Source organism: Lygodium microphyllum, chromosome 21 (genome assembly GCF_053477565.2).
Source record: "Lygodium microphyllum isolate KBCC chromosome 21, Lygodium_microphyllum_v1.1.10, whole genome shotgun sequence".
Taxonomy (NCBI): domain Eukaryota; kingdom Viridiplantae; phylum Streptophyta; class Polypodiopsida; order Schizaeales; family Lygodiaceae; genus Lygodium; species Lygodium microphyllum.
In genome coordinates, this window is record NC_141155.1 from 58,948,016 (window position 1) to 58,956,352 (window position 8,337).

Sequence of the window (8,337 nt, forward strand, 5' to 3'; positions counted from 1 at the left end):
TCCAAATAGAATGCCATTCCGACAAGAATAGTACATATTCACATGGTAAAAAATATAAAAAGGTTGTAAAAATAAACCCAAAAAAATAAATAACGGCCAATCCATGTAACGAAAAGAGGGGTTATAAAAAGAAAAAGTGTTCGAAAAAAGAGAAAGATTAGAGCTAGTACATCAAACCACAATTTTGGTGCAAAAAATATGCCTTTGCATGGGAATACATTTGATTTACGTCAAATTCTTTAAAAAATAGTAACTCAAGAATTTTGGATTAGAGTTGAGAGCTGTAAAAAGGAAAAGTGACCAGTTCAAAGGGACGAACATGGTCGTAAAGTTAGATTGTAATGTTGGGGAACATAGGGTGTGTTTCATAGGGAGGATCAACAAAATAATAAAACAACCGAAAGGTCAGAGAAGATTGTGGGAATGGGCTAGAATAGGGCAGGTGGGTGAGAAAGGGACCTCAATAGGGCATAATGAAGATAGGGTATCGTGTAAGGATCAATTAATAGGGTATTCACAAATGTATGCAACTAAGATATGCAAGGACACATCCCCACACTTACATGATATGCACAAAAATGAATGCAAGAGGTAGAGTTAGAAACACTTGGTCCATTCAATTGGTTGATGGAGATCGCCATTGATACGCACTGGGGAGTTGAAGTCAACCATACGAGGTACCAAGGATTGCCACAGCACACTTGTGACATGGTAGGAACCATGCAATAGCACCCAGTGAGGTAGCATTGTTGATGGAGATATAGTAAGCCGTTGATGGCGAAGAATACATCACTCAAACTCAACAGTCACTCATGTTGGAATGATAGATCAATTGCTCACCCCATAACTCACATCACTTGAAGAAGGATAGGAACCCGTATCTCACATCTAGTTTAGAAATTGACAAGAGGAATAGTTCAAAAGGAGTATGCTAGCCTGCATAGTTGATGGTGCATTGGTGTGTCCCAACCCATTTGGCATAGATGCAAGAAGGAAGGCTAGTGAGTCTTGTAGTGCAGTGCATCAAATAGAGTGATGTGTGTATAGTGATGGTGGAGGCCCGTCCCATTTGTGGATAGGAAAATGAGAATGTCCCTAATCCAATTTTTGTAACACCCCTCAATCCTCACCTCTCCAGTTGATGGAAGGAAAATCAATCATGCTCAGCCTCCCCTCTATCTCATGCTCTGTTGATAGATACATGAGAGCAATCAGATTCCTGATACATGTGGATGGAATCCTCATGTCCACTTGTGCGAAGATTGTATGCCTTGTGCGCAATTGATGGTGCAACAGTGCATCGCATCCTCCTGTGCCAGCATACAGTGTGAGAAGGAAGGCTAGGGAGCCTTATAGTGCAGTGCACATGAACAGATTGTTCTTTGTGCATTGAGAGGCCCAGCCCATGTGTATAATGCTCCATTTACATATTTCACCTCTCTTTTGGATTTAAAGGGTAAAGACTGGTCACTTGCCCCACTCTCTTTCTCACACTTGTCTGATCCAAACATTCCAAGTGTAGGAGACAGCACTGTAGAGACTCATCATTACCTAGGTATTCTTTGATAGCCACGACAAAGAATGCATCTCTAACTCAACAGGAAAGAATGCTTCTACACCGTACACCAATTGGAAAGGTGTCTGTCTTGTAGCAGCCTTATGGGAGGTTCTATACATCTAGATGCCTCTGTAAGTCGATCCCAATCACGACGATATGCAGTAATCATCCTTGTCAAGATTGAACAGAGGATACAATTGGTAACTTGGACTTGGTCATTGGCTCTGGGATAGTAAGGTGTAGACTTGCAATGACAGATCTTATACAACTCTGTCAATTATTCCATAATCTTGTGAAGGAAGTGAGTACGTTTGTCACTTACTAGCTCTAGGCGACTGCAAAATGGGTGATGATGTTCTTGTATAGGAACAAAGCCATACTGTTGCCATCATCACGCTTGAGAGCTTTGACTTCACACTACTTTGTCTCACATAGTTTGTAGGTATATACCAAAATGTATCTATTCTGCTTCCTTTTGGTTGGCATATCGATGGGGCCAATGAAGTCGATTTCCCATTTCTCAAACGACTTTAGGGGAAGGATGGGTTGTAGTGGCATAACACTAGTTTTGGTAGGCTTTCCCATCCGCTGATAAGTATCGCAACGTTTGCAATAGTCATAGGCATCTTCGTGTAATGTAGGCCACCAGTAACTTGTGAGCATAGCTTTTCAAGCTGTTGCTTCTCCTGCAAAGTGTTCTGCATAGGGCTCATTATGGTATGCTTTTAGAACTATCCTTATCTTTTTTCTTGCAGGACATCTACGCAACACTTCATCTTTGCCTTTCTTGTATAGAGCACCGCCTAACAGGTGTAGGGGGTTGATTCCAATAAAATCTTCTTCTCATGACTGAAGATACCAGGAGAATATTGTTGAATTTCCAAAAGGTTGGCTATGCTTGCGCACCATGGGGTTATAGTTTTGACTAGAAAAAAAGAAGCATTAGGAAGGTCTGGGTCATCCTACTCCTCTTCATCACTTTGAGAGATACATGATAGATGATAATCCATGACATGGGAGTGGCTAGGTTTGGTAACCACTTCAAAGTCAAACTCCTAGAACAAAAGGAGCCATCTTTATCATTTGGCCTTTCACATATTTTTTATTTATTAAGAATGACATTTCCTCATGGTTCACATAAAATATAAAGCGCATCGACAGCATGTAATGTCAAAATTTTTCTAAGGCAAACACCATTGCTAGGCATTCGAGCTTCATCACTGTGTAGTTTCTTGCACGATCAGGTACTTTTTGGCTTGCATAATAGATAGGTTGATCTAACTTCGAGGAGCCTTTTTGACATAAGACTATGTCTAACCCTTCTACAGATGCATTAGTGTGCACATGGAATTCCTTCATTCAATCAGGGGGTTGTAGGATGGGTGCTTCAATCAAACATTGTGTTAGAGTGTTAAACGCTTCATCACAATAAAAAATCCATGTAAACTATGCGCCTTTCCTTAGGAGCTTATGCAAGGGGGTTGCCTTTATTGCAAAGTGTGCAATGAACCTTCTATAATAGCCCACATGACCAAGGAATTGCCTCAATTTTTTGAGGTTAATTGGCACTGTTAAAGTTGCAATCTTCTCGATCTTGGCAAGATTTGTTGCTATCCCTTGTGCATAAACAATGTGGCCCAGAAGAACTCCTGAAGAGACTTCAAAGATGCATTTGTCAGGGTTCAGAGAAATCCCATACTCTCAAGATCTGTCAAGGAAATGCTCCAAGTGCTCCTAATGCTCATGAGTTAGGCTATAAACACAGAAGTCATCTAGGTATACCTCAATGAAATCATGTAGATAGTTTTTGAATGCGGCCATCATCACCACTGGAAGGTAGAAGGGGTATTACAATAGAGCCCAAACAACATTACTCTGTAGGCATAGGTTCCCCAATCTATTATGAAAGTTGTTTTGGATTGATCTTCTTCTGCGATTTGGACTTGGTTGTAACCACTAAATCCATCCAAGAGGAAATAGAGTTCATGTCCAACCACTGAGTCTAACAATTGATTTGTGAAAGGGATAGGGAAATGATCCTTCTTTGTCTTGGAATTCAGCTTTTGGAGGTTCACACATATTCACAGCTTTCCATTCTTCTTGGGTACTACCATGATGGGCGAAACTTTCAAGGAGCTTAAGCAATTCGGCTTTCACCAGGACTGAGTAATTTGGATTCATACGTCTCTGTCTTTTCCTCACAGGCTTAGCATCAACAGGCTCTAGGTCTATGTGATGCTAATATACCGTAGGATCAATCCCCTTTAGATCTTTATAGGACCATGCAAACACATCTAAGTTCTCCTTCACAATAGGTCATGCAGGATCGACATCTCTTCTTTCGCAAGAATGGTTCCCACCTTTAGGTGACGTTCAATACCATTAGTATGGACCACGAATGTTAATTGCAAATGAAGGTCCCATGGACTACTTTTACAAGGGGGTGGTCTCCTCTTCTGATGCTCCATTGGAAACAACTTGCTCTTTCCATGGGAACTCAACTGTCTCTTTGGGATGCTGAAATTGTATAAGAGTTGTTTCGGATTTGGTTTGGGAATTAGTTACCTCTTGGCTCAAGGACTCATCTTATGAGGATGCCTCCAAGAATGTCACTTCAGAGTTATGTTTGGGTGGTAGGACTAGTGGTTGTTGGCATGGTGCATCGCCATCACCCTCTCTTGAGAAGGGTAGTTTTGGGCGACAAGAGTCACTGCTAAAAGAAAGCTTATTCTGCTTAATCTATTTCTTATGGATATTTTGCATATGATGTGACTCATTAGCTAATCCAAAGGGTATCGGAGTCATTCAGTCTAATAGCATGGGGTCTTTAGCTTCTGTAACCTTTGGGACTTCACACTCATTTGCATTCTCTTTAGGATTGATCCTTCCAATGCACTTTTATAATCTTCTTCTGTGTTATCATCATCGTCCTCTTCAGACTTTGCCTCTGCCTTTGTAGGGGATCTGTGTAAGAGAAGAACTGATTCTCTATTGTATCCTCTGCCTCTGCTTCTGGGTCTATCTTTGCTCCTATATCTGTCTTTGCATGTAACAGGGAGAATAATACATCCATACCTCTATCTCACTGTCAGATGTGATTTCCAAAGGCATTCTTGGGTTAGGCAGCAGGAGGTATTCACCCATTGACAAGGACTTTGCTCCTTCTAGTGCGAGTACACCGGTCTCGCCTACTCAGTTCAAATCAAAAGATGCATCTACACCCCATGTAACACTGTATAGATAGAGCCTAGACACCACAGGTGGGCAGACTAGCCAAGATCATTGGAAAAAGAGTGTAGAGCCTAACAAAAAGTAGGCAATTGGAAACTTTCTCATGACATTGATATCAGCCCTTGTGATCCTACCTTTGGGAGAGCTGCTCAAGCAGAATTTGATGCTATGGCAAGGATTGAAGCAGTCTGTAGAATGACATGACGAGCTTAGAGTGACCAACTTGTCTGACCATGATGCAGTAATGCACATACCGAGTTTAACCTTGAACTCAATGCGTAAGTCTTTGTATGTAAATGCCTTTTGGAAAGGCATAGAGATGCACGTAATCTTGCCTCTCAATTCATTAGGAGATGCTACAAGAAAGAGAATAGTAGATAGGAGAGCTAAAGTTAATGTGCTCAGCCATGCAGTCCTATAGGATCGGGGTAACCCACCTATGGAGACCGCAAGGTTTAATGTCATGCTGGCTAATGGAATAAAGGTCAAAGATTGTTTGGAGTGCTAAAAGATTGGGCCTTGAAGATAGCGGGAGTCTAGCCTCAGTGAACTTCATAATTATGAAGGGAGTGGACTATGACATCCTGTTAGAGTGACCTTGGATGCAAAATACATGAGTGATAGAATACTAGGAAAATGGTCTAATGTTCTTATGCAACAAATCAAAAGTCATGAGAGTCAAGATGGATACTTGGAAGACTACTCCGGTTGACCTAAATGCCATCTCTGCGACATGTTGAAAGGAGATGCACAAGTCAACAATTCCTATGGGCCACTAACAAAGTATATCCCTTTCCCTGCAACAAATGCAAAAAGACCGGGCATATCACCAATAAGTGTCCTAGTATTCCACTAGTATCTAAGGAATTGGAGGCCAACTTTGCCTCCTAATCCCTAGATGATCGACTCTTTTGTGTTTTGTAAACATCCTTTACCAATGAATATCCTTGTAGCTTGATTTATAAAGGTATCCCATTTGATTGGGGGGGGGGGGGGACTCTAGCATGTCTTGTGATGATGCAATGCCACCCTGGCATTGAGGGGGGGTGTTACAATATAGGAATGGGAATTCACCCTAAGCAAGGGTATATGAGGGCATATGGATATGAATGGCCTTAAGGGGCAGGGGAAACCCTAACCCTAGCTTGGTAGAGGCTATATAAACAGCCAATGGGTCACTATCAAGGGTGAGATAGAGTATACCCAAGTTGTACTTTGAGCAACTTAGTAAGCAAGATTTTGTACTTGTACTTTGAGCGCTTATCTTCCTCTTGTACACATTCTTCTTGCTGCAACTGTGATTTTCCACAAAGCCAAGGGGAGAGGAAAAAGATCACTCTCAAAATCCCCATAAGAAAAACTTAATTCACCTCTAAGGAAAACAAAGAGCTGCAAATGGTGGAGGAGAAATTGAAGAGACTAGAAGAACAACACATGAAAAGGCAAGAAGAGGAGGAAGAATGACTAAGGAAATATGAGGAAAAGGAGATTGTTCTAGCAGAAATAGAATCAAAGATTCAGCCTACAAGTTGGTCCATTCTAAGAGTGAACGACTCTTGGTGGCAGAAAGCAAAGATCTGATTGTCAAGACATGAATGTTGGAACAACAATGCACATTCTTGAGCAAAGCATTGAATGTCACGCAGCCGAGAGGAGAAGAGACATTAGAACAACTAAAAAGAAAACTAGAGCTACCAAGGAGAGCACTACAACATGGACTCATGCCAAGGCACCCAAGCCTAGCATCGGCTTGGGAGTAGAGAAGCAACGTGCTCACGTAATCTCAACCGTCTTAACCACACAGGAGCTCTCCTTGTTGCTGGGCTTGGGGAGCCAGAGCAACAAATGCAACCGCCTCAATAGGAGCCACTAGAGCTGGTCTCCAAGAAGAAGGGCCTAATTCTAAATCAGATCAACAAGAGAAAGAATGAGTGTAGGAGCCAAGTCTCCCTCTATGGCAACAAGTACAGTCAGAAGAGCTAAGGGCTCCATGCCAAGCCATGGATTCCTTGGCAAATCTCTTAGGCCCCCTCAAAATAGAGCATCCGGATGATGTCTAGCGTGCTCCCTCCCAATGTATCTCACAAAAAAAGGGGAGAAAGATAAAGAAAAAAATAGAAAAAAGAAAAAGAAGAAGAAAAGAGAAAACAAAGAAAAAGCTCACATGAAGCAAAAATAAAGGAACAAAGAGCTTCTCATATAATATCAAAGTGCCACAACACTGCACCTAAGAGTTCTCAAGTTAGATACATCTAGTGGTTTCAATCAATTGGCTCTGTGCTTAATCCCCTAGCGCCTCCCCCCTTCCCCCCCACTTCACACTTAGGGCATATCAAGGGCAAGACACACCTAGGGAGTTTGTGCTCGCCTAGACCTATCTCCCTAAGTAACACCCACAATATCTCCCCTTGTGCACAAATTGGGTCCTCAATGTGGGACAACACCATGGGATTGTGCCTAAGGTTTGACCCAACTCCCAGTTTCACTGCCATAGACACCCCGCACTACACGGTGAGGTTGGCATAGCCCCTAGGTAGTGCACTTCCTTTTCCTTTTCAAGTACATTTGACAATCCTCGACTGACTATGAACTTCAAAGGTCCCCCACCACCCACTCAATCTACTCTCAGCCTCCACAATCTCACATCCATTTTGTGATGCTTCTTATCCGTGTCTAATCTCCATGAAGCCCCATGACCAATCCACATGGCAACCCTGCAACCATCCAAGCCCTCATCAACAAGTGCACGCAAGTGCCATGGGACTGGCACTTGGCTAAGAGGGGGTAATGTTAACCCCATTGCAAGAAAGCAAAAGAAAATAAAAAAGATGCAAGGCAAAACGAAAAAAGGCAGCCTGATTGGAGAAATAGGAGGAAAAAGGCCAAAAGCACAAGGGCAACCTTAAAAGTTCAAGGCAAGTGTAAAAGAGGAAATATATATTTTAAATATAAAAGGTACTCAAAATCCTTGCAAAAGGGTGCCAAAATCCCTCATATGCAATTTGTAAATGTAGATGGCATGGGTGAAGACACAATGCAAATAGGAAGGGAATAGTAAAAAAGAAGCCTAGGCTAAAATGGCCGGGCATGTAAAAAAGGGATGGGCGCCCAAAGGGGATTAGGGTTTTGCATAAAAGGAAAAAAGTGAATGAAGAATCTCATTCTTGTGTGTGGCAAAAAAATAGCTCTCTTCTTCTCTTCTTCTTCTTGTTCTTGCTTGCTTGAGCTTGTGCTTGAGAGAGGGAGTGAGTGTGTGAGGGTGAGGGACCGTGGTGGAGAAGCTCTCCATCTTCTCCTCTCTTCTTCATCTTATTCTTCTCTTCTTCTCTTCTTTTGTCTCCCGTGTGGCAATGGAGCTTGGAGCTTAGAGCTTGAGGATTGAGCTTACTTGAGCTTGCACCTTGGATCGTGGAGCTACCAGAGTGTTTGAGGGAGGATGTAACTCGATCGATCTAGAATGGAGGTAAGCTGACTACACTTGTAGGTGCAAGAGTGTGAACGACTATGTGAGAAGTAGCCATTGCACTCAGCTTGAAATGCTTGAAGCA